The sequence below is a fragment of the Somniosus microcephalus genome, chromosome 4 (genome assembly GCF_052327205.1).
Source record: "Somniosus microcephalus isolate GS21.2 chromosome 4, FLI_Smic_1.0, whole genome shotgun sequence".
Lineage (NCBI taxonomy): Eukaryota > Metazoa > Chordata > Chondrichthyes > Squaliformes > Somniosidae > Somniosus > Somniosus microcephalus.
This window is the reverse complement of record NC_140990.1, coordinates 50,121,540-50,148,352: the sequence shown is the minus strand read 5'-3', so window position 1 is coordinate 50,148,352 and position 26,813 is coordinate 50,121,540. Positions and strand designations below refer to the sequence as shown.

The 26,813-nt window shown below is 49.3% G+C and overlaps 1 pseudogene; it reads left to right on the top strand.

Moving 5' to 3' along the window:
- The window catches only part of LOC147118837 (uncharacterized), a 53,931-nt pseudogene extending 33,686 nt beyond the window's left edge, over positions 1–20,245 (top strand).
- The last annotated feature ends 6,568 nt before the right edge of the window (positions 20,246–26,813 follow it).

Below are 26,813 nucleotides of genomic sequence, written 5' to 3'. Positions count from 1 at the left end.
AACCTCTCACACTGAATATATACATGGCCCATGGACTCCTCAAGGCCGCAAAGAACACATCTGGCCTTGGAGTCCGGAAAGGAGCTTAAAAACTGTTGCACGCGACAGCTCCCTGCAACACTCTCCACCCCAGATCCCCAATGGTGCAGGGAAAGACCCCCGCATAGAGAGCCCTCCACTGGGGAACCTCGCCTCCGCCAGACAGCAAGATGACCCGCCAGTCGGATTGAGATTGGGCAATAAACTAAATGAATCAATAAATGATACAGAAACCTGAGTCCCCGGGTCCTCAGCCCTGGTGTGAAGTACGCTGGCCACCAATTTTCCATTACTAACTCGCACCTCAGGCCCCGCCCAGTCTGGCTTAATTACTAAATGTTTTCTAACTCGGGCTCAGGCCTGTCATTCTGAGGGAAACTTACAAGGCCTCATTTATTGGTGTGTCCACCCGAGCTGCTGTTAATGGCTTTAATAAACTGGCAGCAAGGTTGTTTTAAAGGTGGAAAGTGGTGAAAAACGCCACTAGCGATGCCTCAAAACTCGCGGACAGAGAAATCCACTTCATCAGCGCCCCTACCACAGGACTCAATATCCACCCCCTCCACCACTGGTGCACTGTGTCTGCAGTATGTACGGTCTACAAGATGACCACGGTCAGGCCGTGTGGAGTCAAAGGTCAGGCAGCAGAATGGATGGAAAGATCGCTACAAACTTCCCTTAACTCCAACCCTCTGATTTCTGTTTTGTAGCCATCTTTCCATCCATTCTGCTGCCCGACCCTTCACTCCACACGGCCTGACCTGGGTCATCTTGTCGATCTTACAAACTGCTATGGATAGCAAGCTGGTCACAAAACAGGAAACAGAGAGCAGGGGTTGGGAGTAGCTACTCAGACTGGCAAAAGGTGGGAAGTGGTGTTCCACAGGGATCGGTGCTGGGATCATTGTTCACCATTTACACAAACGATTTGGATTTGGGAATCGAATTTAAAAATTTGTCGATAACACCAAATTGGGAGGTAGAGTTAATTAATAGGATTACACAGGATATACGGCACAGAAAGAGTCCATTCGGCCCAACCAGTCTATGCTGGCTTTTATGCTCCACACGAGCCTCCTCCCGTCTTTCCTCATCTAAATCTATCACCATAACCCTCTATTCCCTTCTCCCTCATCTGCTTGTCCAGCCTCCCCTTAAATGCATCGATACTATTCGCTTCAACCACTCCCTGTGGTAGCGAGTTCCACATTCTCACCACTCTCTGGGTAAAGAAGTTTCTCCTCAATTCCCTATTGGATTTCTTGGTGACTATCTTATATTGATGGCCTCTAGTTATGCTCTGCCCCCACAAGTGGAAACATTCTCTCTGTATCCACTCTATCAAAACATTTTCATAATTTGAAAGACCTCTATTCGGTCACCCCTCAGCCTTTTACAAGAGAAGAGACCCAGCCTGTTCATCCTTTCCTGATCTGTATACCCTCGCATTTCTGGTATCATCCTTCTAAATCTTCTCTGCACCCTCTCCAGTGCCTCTATATCCTTTTTATAATATGGCGACCAGAACTGTACACAGTTCTCCAAGTGTGGCCTGGCCAAGGTTCGATGCAGGTTTGGCCTAACTTCCCTACTTTTCAATTCTATTCCTCTAGAAATAAACCCTAGTGCTTGGTTTGCTTTTTTTATGGCTTTGCTAACCTGTGTCGATACTTTTAGTGATTTGTGTATTTGTACTCCGAGATCCCTTTGTTCCTCTACCCCACCTAGACTCTCACCCTCCCAGTGATAAGTGACCTCCCTATTCTTCCTACCAAAATGTAATACCTCACATTTATCTGTGTTGAACTTCATTTGTCAATTATCTACCCATTCTGCAAGTTAATTAATGTCCTCCTGTCATTTGTTGCAGTCCTCCTCAGTATTGACTAGCCCCCCAATTTGGTGTCATCCGCAAATTTAGAAATTGTGTTTTTGATTCCAAAGTCTTAATCGTTAATATAAATTGTGACCAGCAGTGGTCCCAGCACTGATCCTTGTGGAACACCACCACCCACCTTCTGCCACTGTGAATAGCGACCCTTTACCCCGACTCTCTACTTTCTGTCCTGAAGCCAGCCAGCAATCCATTCTGCTAGCTGTCCCCTGACTCCGCATTCTCTGACCTTGCTCATCATTAATACTGAGGAAGACTGTTACAAAATGCAAGAGGACATTATCAAGCTTGCAGAATGGGAGGGTAATTAGCAAATGAATTTTCAGATAGGTGGTGCATTTTGGTAGGAATAATAGGAAGGCCACACACTACTTGGAAAATAAGAGTCTAAATGGGGTAGAGGAGCAAAGGGATCTCGGGGTCCAGATACACAAATCACTAAAAGTAGCGACGTAGGTTAATGAGGCCATAACAGGAGCAAACAATGGACTGGGGATCATTTCTAGAGGGAGAGAATTAAAAAGCAGAAAAGTTATGTTAAACTTGTAACATTGGTTAGACCACACTTGGAGTACAGTGCACAGTTCTGGTCTCCATATTATAAAAAGGATATAGAGGCACTGGAGAAGGTGGAAAAAGGCTTTGCAAGGATGATCCTAGAACTGAGAGGATATACTTATCAGGAAAGGCTGAACAGGCTGGGGCTCTTTTCTCTAGAATAAATAGAAGGCCGATGGGTGACCTGATCGAGGTCTTTAAGATGATGAAAAGGTTATAGAGGGTGGACCTGGAGAAAATGTTTCCGCTTGTGGGGGAGTCCAAAACTACAGGTCATAAATATAACACAGTCTCTAATAAATCCAATGGGGAATTCAGGAGAAACTTCTTTACCCAAAGAGAGGTCAGAATGTGGAACGTGCTACCACAAGGAGTAGTTGAGGCGAATAGCACAGATACATTCATGGGGAAGGTAGATAAGCCCATGAGGGAGAAAGGAATAGAAGGATATGCTAATAGGGTTAGATGAAGAGTGGTGGGAGGAGACTCGTGTGGAGCAGAAACACCGCCATTGACCAGTTGGGCCGAATGGCCTGTTCCTGTGTTGTAGACTCTGTAATTCTATGTAACTCTGTGTAACTATGTCTTCTGACTCCTGACATAGCTGGAAAAGCTTTTACTATTATTACCATAATTGTGCACCATCTTCCCAAAGATCTCTGAGCCTCTCTAATGGCTGCTTTTGACTCCCTCAATTGTGGGTGATATTTGTCTCCATTCTCCTATAAACTGAGCTCACCTTGATCTGAACTGGATTCAATGTAAGACAGTTTGGGGAGTCAGGCATCATTCACCCTTAGACCTACGCTGGCCGGTAAAACCCCAGATGGTTCCTCAGTAAGGATTCCTCTGGTTCCTCGCCATATATTTGTCAGGGTAACGAAACCCAGCTTTCTTACACTTCACTCCCGGAAACCCCACTCCCTGAGCCTACAACCTTCAGCAGGGTCAGTGGTGGAGTTCCACAGCGGGAGTGATCCCAGAGTAACTGTCGGGATCACACCCCGTGGATGTTCCAGGTGTATTGTTAGTTAACCTGGTGTCTAACACACACACATCAATAAAACAGGGAGTTCCTGGAAACACGCTGCAGGTCCTTCTTTATCTGGAGATCAAATGTCTGTTGTATAATTGTACCAGCAGTTAACAGGCTCCTGTGAACTCCTCCGTCTGCTATTTTAATGTGGACTTTAACCAACTTATTTTAAACGGATTTATTTTAAATGAGTTAAAATGGTAGACTCAGGTCCGTCACACAAACACATTAAATCTTCATAGAATAATTACCACAGTTATTTTTAGACTAGAAACTTCACTTTCAGTCGGGAACTGATCGCAGTTTGACACCAATCTCTGATTTGACAGCATGTTTCCAGCATTCACCGTTGTTCTTCCCGACTCTAAACACAGTTGCAAAGGAGCCTTCTGTTCCATGCCTAGGAGCTCTGAACCATGGCAGAGAGCGGCTGGGACACATTTCTTACACACCTCAAGATTAACCCTCACGGCGACTTTGCTGTCAGTGAAGAGAGACGAGAAAGACCAAAGTGCCGCTGCCCCTCTCAGTATGGCCTTGAAGGACTGTGTCCAGGCTGAAGTTCTGTTCCCGCCGTACGATCCTCCCCCAGATTGTCCTTTCTCATAGAGTCATAGGCCTAGAAATTCGGTTGGTAGCGCCAGCGATTAGCACCTAAAGAGACTGAGAATTGGGGCGTTACCCAATTTTCGGGCGGGCGCAGTTAATAAGAACATAAGAACATAATAAATAGGAGCAGGAGTAGGCCAATCGGCCCCTCGAGCCTGCTCCGCCATTCAATAAGATCATGGCTGATCTGATCCTAACCGCCAATCTACTATCACAGAACCATCTCCTGAATCTAACAGAATTAGACACACGAAATAGGAGCAGGATCAGGCTACACGGCCCCTGGGCCCATTCCACAACCCACAGGGCCATGTCCGATCCGAACCTAGACTCATGTCCAAATTCCTGCCCGCTCCCCGTAGCCCTTAATTCCCTTTACTTCTAGGAATCTATCTATTTCTGTTTTAAATTTATGTAATGATGTAGCTTCTACAGCTTTTTGGGGCAGCATATTCCATGGACCTACCACCCTCTGAGTGAAGTAGTTCCTCCTCATCTCAGTTTTGAAAGAGCAGCCCCTTATTCTAAGACTATGCCCCCTAGTTCTAGTTTCACCCATCATCGGGAACATCCTCCCCACATCCACCTGATCCAACCCCTTCACAATCTTATATGTTTCAATAAGATCGCCTCTCATTCTTCTGAAATCCAATGAGTAGAGTCCCAATCTACTCAACCTCTCCTCATATGTCCATCCCCTCATCCCTGGGATTAACCGAGTGAACCTTCTTTGTACTGACTCGAGAGCAAGTATGTCTTTTCTTAAGTATGGACACCAAAACTGTATGCAGTATTCCAGGTGCGGTCTCACCAATACCTTGTACAACTGAAGCAATACCTCCCTATTTTTATATTCTATCCCCCTAGCAATGAAAGCCAACATTCCATTGGCCTTCTTAATCACTTGCTGCACCTGCATAATAACCTTCTGAGTTTCGTGCACCAGGACCCCCAGATCCCTTTGTACTTCAGTACTTTCCAGTTTCTTGCCATTAAGATAATAACTTGCTCTACGATTTTTCCTGCCAAAGTGCATAACCTCACACTTTCCAGTATTGTATTCCATCTGCCAAATCTCTGCCCACTTACTTAGCCTGTCTATGTCCCCTTGCAGGTTTTTTATGTCCTCCTCACTCACTACTTTCCCTCCCATCTTAGTATCATCTGCAAACTTTGATATGTTACACTCGGTCCCCTCCTCCAAATCGTTAATATAGATTGTAAAGAGTTGGGGACCCAGCACTGACCCCTGTGGAACACCACTAGTTACTGATTGCCAGTCTGAGAATGAACCATTTATCCCAACTCTCTGCCTTCTGTTAGATAGCCAATCCTCTATCCATGCCAGAATATTACCCCCAATCCCGTGATTTTATATCTTAAGCAATAATCTTTTGTGTGGCACCTTGTCAAATGCCTTTTGGAAGTTTAAATACACTACGTCCACTGGTTCCCCCTTATCCACCCTATATGTTACTTCCTCAAAGAACTCCAGCAAATTTGTCAAACATGACTTTCCCTTCATAAAACCATGCTGACTTTGTCTTATTAAATTATGATTATCCAAATGCCCTGTTACTGTCTCCTTAATAATGGACTCCAAAATTTTACCTACCACAGATGTTAGGCTATAGTTTCCAGCCTTCTGTCTACTGCCCTTTTTAAATAAGGGTGTTACATTAGCAGTTTTCCAGTCTGCCGGGACCTTTGCCGAGTCCAGGGAGTTTTGGAAAATTATTACTAATGCATCCACAATCCCTACCGCCACTTCCCTCAAGACCCTAGGATGTAAGCCATCAGGTCCAGGTGATTTATCCGCCTTGAGTCCCATTATTTTACCGAGTACCACTTCCTTAGTGATTTTGATCATGTTTAGCTCCTCCCCCCCCTATAGCCCCCTGTTTGTCCAGTGTTGGGATATTCTTAGTGTCTTCTACTGCAAAGACTGATACAAAATATTCATTCAGTGTTTTTGCCATCTCCATATTTCCCACCATTAATTTCCCGGTCTCATCCTCTAAGGGAGCAACATTTACTTTAGCCACCCTTTTTCTTTTTATATAACTATAAAAACTCTTACTATCTGTTTTTATATTTTTTGCTAATTTACTTTCATAATCTATCTTCCCTTTCTTAATCAATCTTTTTCTTATTTTTTGCTGTCTTTTAAAGTTTTCCCAATCCTCTATCCTCCCACTAGATATGGCTACCTTATATGCCCTTGTTTTTAGTCGAATACTATCCTTAATTTCTTTACTTAGCCACGGATGGCTGTCTTTTCTATTACACCCTTTTCTTCTCAGTGGAATATATATTTTTTGGAAGTTGTAAAATAACTCCTTAAATGTACACCACTGATCATGTATCGTCTTACCCTTTAATGTATTTTCCCAATCCACTCTACTCAATTCCGCTCTCATACCTTCATAGTCTCCTTTATTCAAGCTTAGCACGCTTGTTTGAGATCCAACCTTCTCACCCTCTAATTGAATATGGAATTCAACCATGTTATGGTCACTCATTCCAAGGGGATCCTTTACTAGGACATTTGTAATTAATCCTGTCTCGTTACACAGGACCAGATCTAAGGTTGCTTGCCCCCTGGTCGGTTCAGTTACATACTGCTCAAGAAACCCATCCCTAATACACTCAATGAACTCATCCTCAAGGCAGCCCTGCCCAATTTGATTTGTCCAATTAATATGATAGTTAAAATCCCCCATAATTATAGATGTTCCCTTATTACAAGCCTCAACTATTTCCTGATTGATACTCCGTCCAACAGAGTTGCAACTGTTCGGAGGCCTATAGACTATGCCCACTAGTGATTTTTTCCCCTTATTATTCCTTATCTCCACCCAAACTGTTTCATTATCCTGATCTTTTGACCCAATATCATTTCTCTGTATTACTGTGATTCCTTCCTTTATTAACATAGCCACCCCACCTCCCCTTCCTTCCTGCCTGTCCTTCCTGATCGTTAAATAACCTGGTATGTTTAATTCCCAGGCATTGTCACCCTGCAGCCATGTTTCTGTAATGGCCACAAGATCATACCCATATGTAGTTATTTGTGCCATTAACTCGTCTATTTTGTTACGCGTGCTACGTGCATTCAGATAGAGAACTTTCAAATATGTTTTGTGACACTTCGTTCCTGCTTTTGCCCTTTTTATTACTTTACCTTTTACTCCATACCTTCTGCCCCTTCCTGACACGCTCTGGTTTTTAATTTCCCCACTGCTACCTAAGTCTATGACCTTCTCTGTTGTCATTTTTATTATTTGCTCTCTAGGAACCTCCCCACAATTAGTTAGTTTAAAGCCCTCTCTACAGCCCTAGTTATATGATCCGCCAGGACTCTAGTCCCAGCACTGGCCAAGTGAAGCCCATCCCAACGGAACAGCTCCCTCCTGCCCCAGTACTAGTGCCAGTGTCCCAGGAAGCAAAACCCATTTCTCCCACACCAGTCTTTGAGCCACGCATTTAACTCTCTAATTTTATTTGTCCTAGCCAAATTCGCTCGTGGCTCAGGTAATAATCCAGAGATTATTACTCTTGAGGCTCTGTTTTTTAATTTGACCCCTAGCTGCTCATACTCCTTTAACAGAACCGGCTTCCTAGTCCTATCTACCTCATTTGTACCAACATGGAACATGACAACTGGATCCACCCCCTCCCACTGCAAGTTTCTTTCCAGCCCAGAGGAGATGTCCTTAACCCTGGCACCGGGTAGGCAACACAGCCTTCGGGACTCTCGCTCTCGGCTGCAGAGAACTCTATCTATCCCCCTAATAATACTATCCCCTACCACTACAACATTTCTATTTACTCCCCGCTCTTGAATGGCCCCCCGTTCCACAGTGCTTTGGCCAGGTTGCTCATCCTCCCTGCACTCCCTGCTCCTGTCCCCACAGGGAGTAAGAACCTCGAACCTGTTGGACAAGAGCAAGGGCTGCGGCTCCTCCAGCTCTACCTCCTGGATCCCCGTACCTGCCTCACTCATAGTCACACCGTCCTGTCCCTGACCATGGGCTACATCTGAATTAATTAACTTCATAGGTGTGACCACCTCCTGATACACAGAGTCCAGGTACTTCTCCCCCTCCCTGATGTGTCACAGTGTCTGAAGAACATAAGAACATAAGAAATAGGAGCAGGAGTAGGCCAATCGGCCCCTCGAGCCTGCTCCACCATTCAACAAGATCATGGCCGATCTGATCCCAACCTCAAATCTTCTATCACTCTCCATCCACCCAAACCCATGTGATCTCCCGGGAGAGGCAAAAAACCAGATAAAAGACCCAATGGCCAATTTGGGAGAAAAAAAAATCTGGGAAATTCCTCTCCGACCCATCTAGGCAATCGAAATTCTTCCAGGAGATCACTCTGTCCCTGTATTTTCTGCAGTACCTACCTTCTGTAAAGGCGATCTCCACCCCAGCCAGGAACAGGAATAAAACCATCTCCTGAAATCTAACACAGAATTACAACACAGTAGGAGCAGAACCGGGCTACACGGCCCCTGGGCCCACTCCACTACCCACAGGGCCATGACCATTCCGAACCTCGGCTCATGTCCAATTTCCTGCCCGCTCCCCATAACCCTTAATTCCCTTTACTTCTAGGAAACTATCTATTTCTGTTTTAAATTTATTTAATGATGTAGCTTCCACAGCTTTCTGGGGCAGCAAATTCCACAAACCTACCACTCTCTGAGTGAAGAAGTTTCTCCTCATCTCAGTTTTGAAAGAGCAGCCCCTTATTCTAAGATTATGCCCCCTAGTTCTAGTTTCACCCATCATTGGGAACATCCTCACCGCATCCACCCGATCAAGCCCCTTCACAATCTTATATGTTTCAATAAGATCGCCTCTCATTCTTCTGAACTCCAATGAGTGGAGTCCCAATCTACTCAACCTCTCCTCATATGACCACCCCCTCATCCCCGGGATTAGCCGAGTGAACCTTCTTTGTACTGACTCGAGAGCAAGTATGTCTTTTCTTAAGTATGGACACCAAAACTGTATGCAGTATTCCAGGTGCGGTCTCACCAATACCTTGTACAACTGCAGCAATACCTCCTTGTTTTTATATTCCATCCCCCTAGCAATAAAAGCCAACATTCCATTGGCCTTCTTGATCACTTGCTGCACCTGCATACTAACTTTTTGAGTTTCGTGCACCAGGACCCCCTGATCCCTTTGTACTACAGTTCCAGATTCCAACCACCCTCGGGTTCCTGCCTCTACCACCCTTTCAGGCAGTGAGTTCCAGACTCCAACCACCCTCTGGGTGAAAAAGTTCCTCCTCAAATCCCCTCTAAACCTCCTGCCCCTTACCTTGAAACTATGTCCCCTGGTTATTGACCCCCCTACTAAGGGGAAAAGTTCCTCTTTATCTACCCTATCTATGCCCCTCATCATTTTGTACACCTCAATCAGGTCCCCCCTCAGCCTTCTTTGCTCCAAGGAAAACAACCCCAGCCTGTTCAGTCTTTCTTCATAGCTGAGGCGCTCCATCCCAGGTAACATCCTGGTGAATCTTCTCTGCACCCCCTCCAAAGCAATCACATCCTTCCTATAGTGAGGCGACCAGAACTGCACACAGTACTCCAGCTGTGGCCTTACCAGCGTTTTGTACAGCTCCATCATAACCTCCCTGCTCTTATACTCTATGCCTCGGCTAATGAAGGCAAGTATCCCATATGCCTTTTTAACCACCTTATCTACCTGTTCCGCTGCCTTCAGGGATCTATGTACATGTACACCAAGGTCCCTCTGACCCTCTGTACTTCCTAGGGTCCTACCACTCATTGTGTATTCCCTTGCCTTATTTGTCCGTCCAAAATGCATCACCTCACACTTTTCAGGGTTAAATTCCATTTGCCACTTTTCCGCCCCTGTGACCAACCCGTTTATATCGTCCTGTAGCCTGAGGCTTTCCTCCTCGCAATTTACCACCCCACCAATTTTCGTGTCATCTGCGAACTTACTGATCATACCTTTTACATTCTCCTCCAAATCATTTATGTATATCACAAACAGCAAGGGACCCAGCACTGATCCCTGAGGTACCCCACTGGACACAGGCTTCCAGTCACAAAAGCAACCTTCGACCATCACCCTCTGCCTCCTGCCACTCAGCCAGTTTAGGATCCAACGTGCCAAGGCACCCTGGATCCCATGGGGTCTTACCTTCTTGACCAGTCTCCTATGCGGGACTTTGTCAAAAGCCTTACTGAAGTCCATGTATACCACATCGTTCCTGGTTGCCATTTCTCTGTTCGGTAGTCGCGGGCCAAGACTGGTTGCCCTACATTGAAGCTCCTTGTCGGCTTCTCATTGATGTGCTGGAATTGCTTACTCTCAACATCTCTTCGTACATTTGGTCTGAGCAAATCCAGACGAGATCTCAACCTTCGGTTAAAGAACATCATGGCCGGGGCCTGGTTGGTGACTGCATGTGTCGCATTTCTGTAGGCTAACAGGAAATTGTCCACCTTATGCTGCAGTGGAATGTCGTCATCGCACATGGGCCTAGAAATTCAGTATAGCCACTTTTGGGGCGGTAAAGTCGGGCGGGTGCTAAATTTAGCGCCCGCCGGAAAGTGGAGGCCACTTCGCCGATATTCAGTAGCTTTGGCCAAGGAGTTTGGGCGAGCGCTGAAACTGGCGTTGCACTCCTATCTTTAGGCGCTAAGCCGGCGGTGCAGACTGATAACGCCGAGGCCGGGCGCAGCACAGGCGCGGTCATGTTTTGATTGACAGCAGACACCCTGACGCCGGCCAGCTCTTAAAGGGGGAAGGGTCGACTTTGTCTGCTGCCACGCCCTGGATAGTGGAGCCCTGCAGCTAGGCCTGAACGCTGCTGGTGGACCCAAATAGCGCCTGAAGCCATGCAGAAGGCCCGTGAACGAGCGCAGCGCTTCTCAGAGCATGCTTTGAGGGTGCTGCTTAGGGGTTTGGAAAAGAAAAGAGAGATCTTGTGCCCGGACAGTGTCAAGAAGGCTCCCAGGAGGCAGTACAGGAGAGCCTGGAGGGAAATCGCCCAGAGGGTCTCAGCCAACAGCGAGGTCCCCAGGACCGGTGACCAATGCCGCAAGAAGTACAACGACCTCACTCGGATTGTCAGGGTGAGTACCCTTTCCAGTGTCCTCCTCATCCTTGCATGTGCACCTCACATTATGGGCAAAGGGACCTCAAAGGCCTAATGGGCAGCCCTCCTCCCGCAGCTATGGCACTGGCATGATCATCAATAGCACTTTCTGCACTTTACACACTGGCCAAGCTACTCGACCATGGGAGGCAGTGCACACAACAACAGGGCACCACACTGGCCAAGCTATTCGACCATGGGAGGCAGTGCACACAACAACAGGGCACCACACTGGCCAAGCTATTCGACCATGGGAGGCAGTGCACACAACAACAGGGCACCACACTGGCCAAGCTATTCGACCATGGGAGGCAGTGCACACAACAACAGGGCACCACACTGTACTTAGAGGCCGTCCTTTCTCTTGCAGGCCAAGCTGGCGCAGAATCTGAAGAGCCGGACTGTCACCGGGGGAGGCTGTGTCCAGTTCCAGGAGCTCAGTGACCTGGAGGAGCGCGTGGCTTGACTCATGCGTGCCCGGGTGGTTGGCCCCGTAGCTATTGGAGATGCCAACCCTGTGCTGGGCCCCAATGGTAAGGACATGACCATTTGCACCTCTCTCGTTCCCCTTGCGCTTCAGATCTACATCCTTTGCCACTGTCCCACCAATGTGCATAATGCCACCACTCATGCCTCCCTCGCTGACGCCCTGTCCTCACTGTAAAGCTACTCTTGTGCCTTCCTGCTTTCAGCTGGTGAGGAGGAGGTCCCTGAAGCTGAGAGTGCCAGTCCCTCGGAAGAGGAGGACGACGAGGACCAAGAGGAAGGCGGCACATCGGGGGAACCCTCATCCGCGCCAGGGGATGGCAATGGAGGGGAGACGTCTTGCCTGGAGGAGAGCCAGGGGGAAGTGTTGCAGGGGGGTGTAGCTCCTGGGCCCAGTGGCGTCCAGGCACGCGGGAAGGGTCGGGCAGCACGGCGGCCTTCTCCCCAGAGGGGGGAAGTGTTGCAGGGGAGGGCAGTTGCTGGGCCCAGTGGCGTCCAGGCACGTGGGAAGGGTCGGGCAACACGGCGGCCTTCTCCCCAGATGGAGAGTCCGCCCTCCAGTCTGGAGACGGTCCTCGCCCAGGAGGTGCGCCTCCTTGATGAAATGTCCGCGGACTCGGAGCGGCGCCACACCGAGTTCATGGGGGTTGTGGGACAGTTGCCTCAGGCCATTGAGTCCCTGGCTCATAGTGTGGCCGATTTTGGGGACTCACAGGCCAGGGGTGTCGACCAACTCGCGGCAGCACAGGACGCGAGTCGAGAGTTCCTGAGTGGTGCCATGCAGACACTGGCTGGTCTGATGCGGGCACAGACCAGGGCAGTTCGGGCACTCACTTCTGCCACACTCGCTGTGTCACGGAGGCATCGCCAGGGCACCCGCCGCCCTGCTGCAGCACAGCGGTCTGGCCTTCACCAGATTGCTGCGCTTGCTGCAGTGCCAGCCCGGCCGAGTGCCAGTGTCTCTGGCGACCAGCGAGCGCCTGGCATCAGCCAGCTTGCCCCCATTGCTGCAGCCGCCACTGCCACTCCCCCAGCCAAGCTGCGACGAGCTGCTGCAGAGACTGATGCTGCCCAGCCACAGCTGCAGCAGTCAGCAGCCGGCCCCTCCAGGGCCGGACCTCGTCTAGGCCGACCCCCAAGGGCATCTGCCGTCACGCATTGTGCCCCTCAGGAGCCTTCCCCCAGCCTTGCAACACCCACAGGGCCCAGGTTGAGGCGGAGCAACAGGTCGGGCAGGGGCCGGAGAAGCCTGCACAAGAACTCGCCCTCTCGGCACACCAAGTAGAGTGTGTTGCCAACTGTTTTTTTATATGGGGGTGTTTGTGTTCTGGGGGGGGGGGGCTTATTTTGGTAAGGCCGAAGATGAAGGCAACTGTTTTTTTATATGGGGGTGTTTGTGTTCTGTATGGGGGGGTTTGTCTTGGTTAGGCCGAGGATGAAGGCCAATTGGATGGACAAGTTTTGTTATTCCTCCCCAGGTTCTGGGAGTGAGATATGTTTTTGACTGTTTTTTGGGGGTCTTGTCTGTTTTTCTGTTTCATGTGGGAAGGGCCCTGAGTTTGTTAAATAAAGCTTTTTATTTATTCAGCTTGTCCAGGTGTCATGTTTCAAGTGGTTGTTGCGTTAACCGGCTAAGGGCTTGCGGAGCGGCTGCATTCAGGTGCGTTCATTGCCACAAGCCATTCCCTGACAGGGGGCCTAGAAGTGTCGTTCAATAAGCCGCCGGCGGACGGCCCTTGGACCTTGTGGCTCCCTCCTGGGCTGGTACTCCTCCTCCTCCTCCTCCTCCTCATGGTCCTCCTGCTCGTCCTCCTGAGGTGGTGGTCCAACGTGAGGTGGCAGTGCCTGAGTCCTGCGGATAGCCAGGTTGTGCAGCATGCAGCAAACGACGACGAACTGGGAGACTCTATCCGGCGAATACTGTAGAGATCCGCCGGAACGATCCAGGCAGCGGAACCGTTGCTTGAGGACGCCAATCGTTTGCTCTATGATGTTCCTTGTGGCTTGATGGCTTTCGTTGTATGCCTCCTCAGCAGGGGTCCTGGGCGCGCGGAGCGGGGTCATGAGCCATGTACACAAAGGGTAGCCCTTGTCCCCAATAAGCCATCCCCTTGGTGGAGGCTGTGCCTCGAACATGTCAGCCACAGTAGTCTGGCGCAGGATAAATGCATCGTGGCTGCTTCCTGGAAAGCGGGCATTGACAGCTAAGATGCGCTGCCTGTGGTCACACACCAGCTGTACATTGAGGGAATGGTAGCCCTTCCGGTTGCGGTAATCCTCGGCATTGTCGATAGGTGCCCGCATAGCCACATGCGTGCAGTCAATGGCGCCCTGCACCATGGGGAAGTCAGCGATCCTGGCAAAACCGACTGCACGCTGCTCCTGCCTCTCTAGGGTCATGGGGAAGGAGATGAATTGGTGTCTCCTTGCGAAAAGGGCATCGGTGACCTGCCGGATGCAGCGATGCACGGCGAACTGGGAGATGTTCGCTATGTCCCCAGCAGCGGCTTGGAAGGAGCCGCTTGCATAAAAGTTCAGAGCCACCGTGACCTTCACTTCCACCGACAGAGACGTCCTGCACATCAGCTGTGGACGCAGATCTCTGTGAAGCAGCTGGCAGATCTCTGCAACCACCTCCCTTCTGAAGCGCAGCCTCTTAACACAATGCGCGGCAGTCATGGTGTGATAGGACACCTGCTGCCGGTATTCCCTGAGTGGGTAAGGCCTACGTTGCCGACGCCTGATGGCCCCTCTGCGTCTAGGCATGGCTGGCCCTCTCACACAGCGTCTGCGAGCCCTTCGCACATAATGCTGGAACTGAGGGTTGGAACCCCATGCAGCCCCCATAATAAACTTGCAAACAGTGAAATCACAATGAGTCAAATTTCCAAGCTCTGGCCAGAAGCCAAAAATACCTCTCCTATGTTGTCCCAAATCAGTAAGGTCTGTTCCTTGGTCTCTGTCCAGAAATCCAAAGCACTAAAGTCATTGCAGCAAAATGGCTGGCCTTTATAGTTCAGTCTAAGTGCCCTTTAATTATCGCTCCCCGAGGCCCGCAGGGCCTCTGCTGCGTTCCACTTCACAGTTCTTAACAGCACCACGCCCACATTGGGCGGGCGCCACTGAATTTCCAGTTTGGGGCGCACAAACAGCGTTGCACGACGAAATGACATCATAAGCTGCGCGCGCAGCTGAGCGGGCGCAAACACTTTGCGCCGGCGCTAAATGTCAACTGAAGTTGGGCGTACGCGCAGATCGGCCTGCGCCCGGGCGCTAAGTGCCTAGCGCTCGAAATCTACCCCTCCTAAGGCGCTAACGGCTGGCGAATGCAACTGAATTTCTAGGCCATGGCCTTTACTGCTTTTTTAAAGGTTTGTACGAACCTCTCAGCCAATCCATTTGTGGCTGGATGATACGGGGCGGATGTGTAATGCCTTACCCCATTCCTTTTCATAAATCTTCGAAACTCTTCGGACACAAACTGTGGTCCGTTATCAGAGCAAATCTGCTCTGGCAAGCTGTTCCTGGCAAAAATGGTCCGTAGGAATGCAATAGTTTTCTCCGTGGTGGTGGAGGATATTTTGATCACCTCAGGCCATTTCGAGTGCGCATCCACGGCTATTAAAAACATTGAGTCCATGAATGGACCAGCAAAATCAATATGCACCCGTTGCCATGGAGATGAGGGCCACTCCCATGGGTGTAGAGGGGCATGTGATGGTGCATTTTGGACCTTCTGATATCCCGAGCAGCTCTTTGTCAGGTCCTCGATTTGCTGATCAATCCCCGGCCACCACACATAAGCCCTAGCAAGGCTTTTTATTTTCACCCCTCCCAGATGACCTTCGTGAAGCTCATTGAGCACTCTCTCTCTTAACTTGGGTGGAATTACCACTCGGGATCCACACATCAAGGTCCCCTGGCATACTGACAGCTGTTCTCTTCTGGATGAGAATGCTGGCAACAGTGAATCACCATGTGCTGGCCATCCCTTCACTGTCAAATCATATACCTGAGACGGTGTCGGGTCATTTCGAGTCTCCTTCTCTATACCAGCATTAGTTACTGGCAAGCATTCAATTATAGTCGAATGAAATATTTCGACAGGATCCACTGCTGGTGCTTCCTCCGCAGTAGGCAGTGGCAGGCGTGATAGCCCATCAGCGTTTCCATGCTGTTTCGTGCCCTTATACTCGATTTCATATTGGTTCGCCCCTAGAAAAAGGGACCATCTTTGTAGCCATTGTGCAGTCATCACCGGAACGCCCTTCTTTGGATTAAAGATGGAGACAAGTGGTTGGTGGTCAGTCAGCAAGGTGAACTTCTGCCCGTGCAGATAGTGATTGAACTTTTTCACTCCCCACACTAGGCTGAGGGCCTCCCTGTCAATCTGGGCGTAGTTACGCTCGGCTGAGGTTAGTGACCGAGACGCAAAGGCTACTGGCCTCTCCGAGCCGTCCAGGAATTTGAGCGACAGCACCGCTCCAATGCCATAGGGTGATGCATCACACGCCAACCGAATTGGTAGTGCTGGGTTGAAATGAGCCAACACCTCTTTTGATGTGATCAATGCTTTGCTCTTCTGGAAAGCTCGTTTACATTCGTCACTTCACTTCCATGGTACCCCCGTTTGCAGTAGGGTGTTGAGTGGGTGTAGTACGGTAGACAAATTCGGCAAGAACTTATGGTAGTAGTTCACCAGCCCGAGGAACGACCTCAGATGTGACACATTTTTCGGTGCTGGAGTCTTGACTACTGCCTCAATCTTTTCAGGGGACTTATGTAACCCCTCTTTATCAATAACATGGCCACAATACGAGATCTGCTTCTGGAAAAACTCGCATTTGTGGCGATTAGCTCGGAGCCAATATTCCTTCAATCTAGTGAGCACCTGCTCCAGGTTGGCGAGGTGATCACTGTCATTTTCGCCCGTGACCAGAATGTCGTCCAAATAACACTGGGTCCCTGGAATCCCTTGCAGGACTTGTTCCATTGCCCTTTGCCAAACAGCCGGAGCTGATGCTACCCCGAACACCAGCCGGTTGTATTGGTAGAGACCTTTATGAGTGTTGATCGTGAGGTACTGTTGCGAGGCTTCTTCTACCTCCATTTGCAGGTACACCTGGGCCAGATCAATCTTAGTGAAGCGTTTCCCTCCAGATAGCGAGGCGAAAATATCATCAATCCGCGGAAGCAGATATTGTACAGTGTGAAGGATTGGGTTCACTGTCACCTTAAAGTCCCCACAGATGCAAACCTTCTTTGGATCCCCAGGCGTATTACTCAAAGACCTCTTCAGTACAGCAACAATGGGTGTAGCCCACTCGCTCCAGTCCACTTTGGACAATACTCCTGAACGTTCCAAACCTTCCAGCTCTGCTTCGACGGCTGGGCGGATCGCATAAGGTACCGGTCTGACCTTAAAAAACTTTGGGCTTGCATTTTCCTCTATTTTGATCGTTGCTGTTATGCCTTTAAGTGTTCCGAGTCCCTGCTGGAACACTTCTTGTGCGTCAGTTAGCATTTTTGACAGTCGTCCAGGTGTGACGTCGTCATCCTTTTGGCATCTACTGTCAGTGCTTGTATGGAATGCCAATCTAGCTGTATCTTCCGGATCCATTCACGTCCTAGTAGTGGTGGTCCTCCATCTGGCAATACATATAGGTCCATTTTTGGTGTTTCCTTGCTGTTATATATAACGTTCACCCTTATTTTTCCTTTGGGGTAGACTTTTTGCCCCGTGTACGTCTTCAAGACAATCTTTGTATCTCTCAAGGGTATATGTGAGAATAGCCGCTTGTAGTCCCTTCAGTTTATGACTGTTAGGGCTGATCCTGTGTCCAATTCCATTTTCACTTGGACTCCTGCTATCTTGAGCGTGACCCAGATAGTTTGGTGATCCTCCGTTTTGATCACATTATGTCGTTTCAGACAACCCAGCTCCTTGCTTCCGGAGTCTGTATCACTCTTCTGTTCGTCTGAATGACTCTCCGTCACCTTATGTACCTTCTTGTACTTCTCCTGTGGAGATTTCTTGCTGCTGGTTTTCTTTCCCAACCTGCAGACTCTTGCTATGTGCCCTACTTTTCCACACTGTCTGCACACTTTGTCCTTGAACCAGAAATCATTATGGTCGTGTGTTGTTCTGCCGCAGCGATAGCGCTTCACTGTTCCGTATGACATTTCATTTGTGCCATATTCTTGCGGTCTCCATTGTATCTCTGCAGCGCCCCGTGCTGCTGCTTCATGTGATACTGCAATGCTGAAAGCCTTGTCCAGCTTAAGATCCTTTTCTGATAGAAGCCATTTCTGGGTTCCTTTATTTTGAAGCCCACATGCAAACTTGTCCCTTAAAGTATCTGCTAGTCCCGTTCCAAACTGGCAGTGTTTCGATAGCTTGCGCAGTTCCGTTAAATACTCAGCATTACTTTCATCTTTATGCTGGTTCCTTTTGTGATACTTAAATCTTTCTGCTATCAGCAGCGGTGTGGGGTTTAAGTGGTCCTGTAGGATTGACACTATGTTTTCAAAATCCTTTTCTACTGGCTTCTCTGGGGTTACTAGGTTTCGTAGTAAGCCATACGTTTTTGCACCCATTGAATTCAACAATACCAGCGCTTTCTTGTCATCTGGCACTTCATTCGCCTTGCAGTATACTTCTATGCGTTCGACATATGTCGTCCAATCTTCGACTTCATTGCCGAACGCTGTGATACTGCCACTCTTCGGCATTTTTGGGTGTGGTTAGACTGGCTTAAAATGGCATCTCCCGCGCTTTCCTTTCTTCCCCGCTGCGGCTTAAAATGGCGTCTCCCGCGCTGCTGCCAATGCCGCTCTCCCCCGCTGACGCTGCTCGGCCCTTGACCACCGGCTGTACTCTGCTCTCTCTCGCCTCTCTCCCCCATTGACGCTGCTCGGTCCTGAACACCGGCTGTGCCCTGTGTGCTCTGCCCTCTCTCTCTCCCCCGTCGGCGCTGCTCGGCCTTTTTCTGTGCCGCTCGGTCGGGCTCTAGCCCGCCGCTGTCCGGGAAGGGTCTGCGCAGTACCTGTTGCCAGCCCGTTTCGCTGGACCACCGTGACTGGAAAGCCAAGCCTGGCTATCGACAGCCTCCCCTGCGATGCTCAAATCTCTGCTGGATGACTGGGTGGTTGCCCGTGGTCGACGCCCGTGCTTCTGGACTCGACCTTCTTCCACTGTTCTCCAGGAGCGAATCCCTGGGAGGTGATGCAGAGTTGCAGGAAGGTTCGAACTTGCTCGTCGCCACTGTTACGTCCATGTAATAATAAGAAAAGGACTGCAGAGAACGGTACAACAGGTGTTTACTCAACATGGTTCAAACTGCAACTGAAACAACAGATTACTACTCAGCGTTATATACAGGTGTGGTCACTGCCGGTACTACAGTATACATGAGCTGTAGAAAGTAGTTCCCCCCTTAAAGGTACATACATTACAGTGCCGACCCCACAAATGACCAGATTCATTGAGCTCAATTTCACAACTTGCCTTTGTTGTTTTTGTGTGTTCTCTCTCATGCTCCCTTTTTCCTGTTTTAAATTCATTTTACAGGATATTAGAAAGGGAGGATTTGAAGACGGGAAACTCAAACAAAACATCACATCAAGATCTGACAGAGTCACTTGATTAATCGGGACCTGAATATCATCGGCCTTTGAACATGGAAGCAAAAAGCACCATTCACAGCAGGGAGAAACTGTATGCCTGTTCTCTGTGTGGACGAGGATTCAGTCGATCATCTGGCCTGTCGAGACACAAGCGCAGTCACACCGGGGAGAAACCGTGTAAATGTGGAGACTGTGGGAAGGGATTCAGTTACCCGTTTGAGCTGGAAATTCATCGACGCAGTCACACCGAGGAGACACTGTTCACCTGCCCCGAGTGTGGGAAGGGATGCACTCATTCCTCTGCCCTGCTGAAACACCGGCGAGTTCACACTGACAAGAGACCTATTAAATGCCCGGACTGCCGGAAGTGCTACAAAAGTTCTGGATAACTGACATGCCATCAACGTGTTCACACTGACGAGAGACCGTTCAGGTGCTCTCACTGTGGGACTGGGTTCAGGCGATCATCTGACCTCACTGTACACCAGCGCACCCACACTGGGGAGAGGCCGTTCACCTGCTCCGTGTGTGGGAAGGGATTCACTCAGTCACCCCAGCTCACTAAACACCAGCTTGTTCACACTGATGAGAGACCTTTTAAATGTTCTGACTGCGGGAAGTGCTTTAAAAGCAAAAAGGATCTGCTGACACACCAGCGAGTTCACACTGGGGAGAGGAGATTCACCTGCTCCATGTGTGGGAAAGGATTCGCCCATTCATCCCAACTACTGAAACACCAGCATGTTCACACTGGGGAGAGGCCGTTCACTTCCTCTGTGTGTGGGAAGAGATTCACTGATTCATCCAACCTGCTGAGACACCAGCAAGTTCACAAGTGACTGCAGGGGTTGGATTTTGCTGTTATTGTTGCTGTTAATCACATCCAGGACTGAACCATGATCATTCTGACAGTTGGGGTTTGTTTCAGCTGATGTTAATAACCCCTATAGCTGGGCTGGAATTTAATATTCTGGATAATATTCTGGAGACGTTAAACTGAGGCCCCGTCTGCGCACTTAGGTGGATGTAAAAGATCCCATGGCGCTATTTTGAAGAAGAGCAGGGGAGTTATCCCCGGTGTCCTGGTCACTATTTATCCTTCAATCAACATAACAAAAAAAACAAGATTACCTGGTCATTATCATGTTGATTTTTGTAAGGGCTTGTTGTATACAAATTGGCTGTCACATTTCCTACATTACAACAGTGACTACAATTGAAAAGTACTTCATTGCCTGTAAAGCACTTTGGGATGTCCTGAGGTCGTGAAAGGCGCGATAGAAATGCAAGTCTTTCTTTTATAGATGGCAGATAATTCAGTTTTGTTTTAAACACAGTGTTGTAGATAACAGGACATTTGGATAATCATAATTTAATAGGACAAAGTCAGCATGGTTTTATGAAGGGGAAGTCATGTTTGACAAATTTGCTGGAGTTCTTTGAAGAAGTAACATATAGGGTGGATAAAGGGGAACCAGTGGACGTAGTGTATTTAGACTTCCAAAAGGCATTTGACAAGGTGCCACACAAATGATTATTGCTTAAGATAAAAAATCACGGGATTGGGGGTAATATTCTGGCATGGATAGAGGATTGGCTATCGAACAGAAGGCAGAGAGTTGGGATAAATGGTTCATTCTCAGATTGGCAACCAGTAACTAGTGGTGTTCTGCAGGGGTCAGTGCTGGGTCCCCAACTCTTTACAATCTATATTAACGATTTGGAGGAGGGGACCGAGTGTAACGTATCAAAGTTTGCAGATGATACTAAGATGGGAGGGAAAGTAGTGAGTGAGGAGGACATAAAAAACCTGCAAGGGGACAGAGACAGGCTAAGTAAGTGGGCAGAGATTTGGCAGATGGAATACAATACTGGAAAGTGTGAGGTTATGCACTTTGGCAGGAAAAATCGTAGAGCAAGTTATTATCTTAATGGCAAGAAACTGGAAAGTACTGAAGTACAAAGGGATCTGGGGGTCCTGGTGCACGAAACTCAAAAGGTTAGTATGCAGGTGCAGCAAGTGATTAAGAAGGCCAATGGAATGTTGGCTTTCATTGCTAGGGGGATAGAATATAAAAATAGGGAGGTATTGCTTCAGTTGTACAAGGTATTGGTGAGACCGCACCTGGAATACTGCGTACAGTTTTGGTGTCCATACTTAAGAAAAGACATACTTGCTCTCGAGTCAGTACAAAAAAGGTTCACTCAGTTAATCCCGGGGATGAGGGGATGGACATATGAGGAGAGGTTGAGTAGGTTGGGACTCTACTCATTGGAGTTCAGAAGAATGAGAGGCGATCTTATTGAAACATATAAGATTGTGAAGGGGTTGGATCGGGTGGATGCGGGGAGGATGTTCCCGATGATGGGTGAAACTAGAACTAGGGGGCATAGTCTTAGAATAAGGGGCTGCTCTTTCAAAACTGAGATGAGGAGGAACTACTTCACTCAGAGGGTGGTAGGTCCATGGAATATGCTGCCCCAAAAAGCTGTCGAAGCTACATCATTACATAAATTTAAAACAGAAATAGACAGTTTCCTAGAAGTAAAGGGAATTAAGGGTTACGGGGAGCGGGCAGGAATTTGGACATGAGTCTAGGTTCGGGTCGGACATGGCCCTGTGGGTAGCGGAGCGGGCCCAGGTGCCATGTAGCCTGATCCCGCTCCTATTTCGTGTGTCTAATTCTGTTAGATTCAGGAGATGGTTCTGTGATAGTAGATTGGCGGTTAGGATCAGATCAGCCATGATCTTATTAAATGGCGGAGCAGGTTCGAGGGGCCGATTGGCCTACTCCTGCTCCTATTTCTTATGTTCTTATGTTCTTATTTTTGTCTTTTCCACCTGAGTGTTTAGCATCACCTGGCTGGAGCTCAGAAAGGACAATCTGGGGGAGGATCGTACGGTGGGAGCAGAACTTCAGCCTGGACACAATCCTTCAGGGCCACACTGAGAGGGGCAAACGGCACTTTGGTCTTTCTCGTCTCTCTTCACTGACAGCAAAGTCCCCGTATGGGTTAATCTCGAGGCGTGTGAGAAACGTGTCCCAGCCGCTCTCTGCCATGGTTCAGAGCTCCTCGGCATGGAACAGAAGGCTTCTTTACAACTGTGTTTAGAGTCAAGAAGAACAACGGTGAATGCTGGAAACGTGCTGTCAAATCAGAGATTGGTGTCAAACTGCAATCTGCTCCTGACTGAAAGGGAGCCTGTTAACTGCTGGTACAATTATACAACAGACATTTGATCTGCAGATAAAGAAGGACCTGCAGCGTGTTTCCAGGAATTCCCTGTTTTATTGATGTGTGTGTTAGACACCAGGATAACTAAAAATACACGACCCGGAACATCCACGGGGTTGCGATCCCGACAGTTACTGCGGGATCACTCCCGCTGTGGAACTCCACCACTGACCCTGCTGAAGGTTGTATGCTCAGGGAGTGGGGCCTCCAGGAGTGGACGGTAAGAAAGCTGGGTTTTATTAGAAGATCAGAATTAACATGAAGTAGAGTCATAAAAGTAAAGTCTTCCTAGTTTTACGTACATGTATGTTTAATATGAGTAAACTTTGTATTAAAGACCCGTTTCTAGTGAACTATTAGCTTGTAATCACCTCAGACAGAACAGGCTATAATTATCCCTTTTAAGCTGAAACAGACCTCGTGTGAACAGAACCAGCAGAGCTGAGAACTCTGCCTGTGTGGACTGAGCGGAACCGTGAAGGCCATTTGTTTGTTGAAATGTCCCAGTAAAAGCAAACTCTGACATTGTTCTGACTCGCAGATTCCTCGTAGCTCCAATGAACAGGAAGCGGTTACTCGATGGACCCTAAACAGCCACCCAATGGAATGCTTTGTTTGATGAATGTCTTTCAGCTCAATGGTTTGATTGGCCGAGGGAACCAGGATCACATGGGCTGTACCTGATTGGGCTTTAAATACAGGAACAGTTTGCAGCTCAGGTCAGAGAGCACCCCGGGAAGAAGAAAGCTGATGGCTACAGCCAAGGTGGAACATCCTTCGGGCTGTCCCTGGAGAGGGAGCACGCGGTGTCCGCCGGGACGCTGGAGGCCTTCCGTGACTGGTGGACACCGGAGGGACTGGAGTCAATTGTCAACATCAGCAACAGTATTCGGATCTGATTTAATTATAATTTGGAGTTGATTGTGTCCCTTTAAAAAGGGGGCTCTCTCGGTAATGTGACATCAATTGAAGACAATGTCATTCTAATTGGCCTTTAAAAGAGTCGAACATCCTTTCGTGCCTCTCAGGCTTGGCAATGATCAAAGTCTGAGTTCATGGATACAGCTTGTTAGATTATGAGTCTTGCTATATAATTATAATATTGTAAGAATGTTACAAGAAGTATTCCTTTGTAGAATCTCCCATGTAAATATTTTGCACACATTTAGTATAGGAGTTGTATTGTTGTAGAATCTACATATTAAAAAAAAGCCTGTGCTCAGGGGGATTAAGGTGTGTGGAATGTTTCATTGGAGATCTCGAACTCAACTAGGAATAGAAACATAGAAGATAGGAGCAGGAGTAGGCCATTCGGCCCCTCGAGCCTGCTCCGCCATTCAATGAGATCATGGCTGATCATCCAAACTCAGTACCCTGTGATATACCTATCAATTCGTCCAATAAAAAGCGACGAGTTAGGAACGTAACTAAAGGTTTTTATTGACTAAATAACAGAGCCCACCCTCGTGGGTGATCGGGTCCAACAAGGAGGAATACCAGCCAGTCGACTACCTTTATACCTGGGCAGGTAGGTGGAGCCATGGGCGGAGTCGGAGGTGGTCAGCCCAGGTATAACAGCGCGACAAGAGGCGACCTCGTATCGTGATACAACAGTGATAACGGTGATAACAATACAACAGTGATAACTATAGTGTAACGATAAAAGTGGTTTACCACATTCACCCCTTGTTTAGATTTGAGTCCGGCGGGGTGAAGTGTACTACCAGTTCTGGTATGTCAGTCTGTCCGGAGGCCTCGTAAGCCTCTCCGATCGTCGCAGCGGCGGTGCTGCATTATCCGGTGTTAGTGCTCGTGTCTGCGTGGTCGGCGAAGGCTCGTGGGGTTCCGGCATGCCGTCTACCTGGGCTGGAATTGGGGGGGTGGTGGGGGGGGGTAAAGGTGGTGTCTCCGGAGTGCCCGAGGGTGCGAGGTCTCGTAAGGAGACAGTGTCCTCCCGCCCGTCTGGGTAAGCCACGTAGGCGTACTGGGGGTTGGCGTGCAGGAGGTTCACCCTTTCGACCAGGTGGTCTGTTTTATGGGCCCTCACGATCTTTCGCAGCAAGACGGGCCCCGGAGAGGTCAGCCAGGTTGGTAGAGTGGTTCCCGTAGTCGACTTCCTGGGGAAAACAAACATTCGTTCATGGGGGGTGGCGTTAACGGCAGTGCAAAGTAGTGACCGGATGGAGTGCAGCGCTGTCGGGAGGACTTCCTGCCAGCGGGAGGTTGGGAGGCCCTTAGACTTTAAGGCTAAGAGGACGGCCTTCCATACCGTCGCGTTCTCTCTTTCCACCTGGCCGTTCCCTTGGGGGTTGTAGCTGGTGGTCCTACTTGCTGCAATACCTCTCGCTAGTAGGAACTGACGGAGTTCCTCGCTCATGAAAGAGGAGCCCCGGTCACTATGTATATAGTTTGGGAACCCGAACAAGGCGAAGAGGTCGTTCAGGCATTTAATGACCGTGGTACTGGTCATGTCTGGGCAGGGGAAGGCAAAGGGGAAACGGGAGTACTCATCAACAATGTTGAGGAAGTACACATTACGGTCAGAGGACGGGAGGGGCCCCTTAAAGTCGATGCTCAGGCGCTCGAAGGGGCGGGTGGCCTTGATCAGGCTTGCTCTGTCCGGCCTAAAGAAGTGCGGTTTGCACTCAGCGCAGGTCTGGCAGTTCCTGGTTATGGTCCTGACCTCCTCGATGGAGTAGGGCAGGTTGCGGGCCTTAATGAAGTGGTAAAGTCTGGTGACCCCGGGGTGGCAGAGGTCGTTGTGGAGGGTCTGAAGTCTATCACTTTGCGCGCTGGCGCATGTAATTCGTGACAGAGCATCGGGGGGTTCGTTCAGCTTACCTGGCCGGTACAAGATATCATAATCGTAGGTGGAGAGCTCGATTCTCCACCTCAAGATCTTGTCATTCTTGATTTTGCCCCTCAGCTTGTTATTAAACATAAAAGCGACCGAACGTTGGTCGGTAAGGAGGGTAAATCGTTTGCCTGCCAGGTAGTGCCTCCAGCGTCGTACCGCCTCCACAATCGCCTGGGCCTCCTTCTCGACCGACGAGTGTCGGATCTCAGGGCCCTGTAGGGTCCTTGAGAAGAAGGCCACCGGTCTCCCCTCCTGGTTAAGGGTGGCGGCTAGGGCGAAGTCGGATGCATCGCTCTCGACTTGGAAGGGGATGGACTCATCCACTGCGTGCATAGTGGCCTTGGCAATGTCTCCCTTAATGAGGGAGAAGGCTGCGCACGCTTCCTCCGTAAGGGGGAAGGATGTGGACTTCATGAGGGGTCTGGCTTTGTCCGCATAATTGGGCACCCATTGGGCATAGTAGGCGAAGAGCCCCAGGGTTCTCTTAAGTGCCTTAGGGCAGTGGGGGAGGGGTAGCTCCATGAGGGGGCGCATTCTTTCGGGGTCGGGGCCGATGAGTCCGTTCTCTACTACACAGCCAAGGATGGCAAGGCGCGAGGTGTTAAACACACATTTCTCCTTATTGTAGGTGAGGTTCAGCCGTTGGGCTGTACGGAGGAATTTCTCCAGATTCACGTCGTGGTCCTGCCGGTCGCGGCCGCAGATGGTGACGTTATCTAGGTAGGGGAATGTGGCCTGCAGTCCGTTCTGGTCAACCATCCGGTCCATCTCCCTTTGGAAGACCGAGACCCCGTTGGTGACACCGAAGGGGACCCTAAGGAAGTGGTATAGGCGCCCATTCGCCTCGAAGGCGGTGTACTGGCGGTCCTCGGGGTGGATAGGGAGTTGGTGGTAGGCCGACTTAAGGTCGATGGTCGAGAATACGCGGTATTGTGCAATCTGATTGACCATGTCAGATATGCGGGGAAGGGGGTATGCGTCCAGCTGGGTGTATCTGTTTATGGTCTGGCTGTAGTCGATGACCAGGCGATTTTTATCGCCGGTCTTAACGACCATGACCTGGGCACGCCAGGGGCTGTTGCTCCCCTCGATGATGCCCTCCTTCAGGAGACGCTGCACCTCAGAGCTAATGAAAGCTCTGTCCCCAGCGCTGTACCGCCTGCTCTTGGTAGCGACGGGTTTGCAGTCGGGGGTGAGGTTAGCGAACAGGGAAGGTGGCGGCACCTTGAGGGTGGATAGGCTGCAGGTGTTACGCGGTGGGCGGTTTAACCTTCGCTGGTTGTCGACTGTGAGTGGGGGGAGGGGTCCACCGT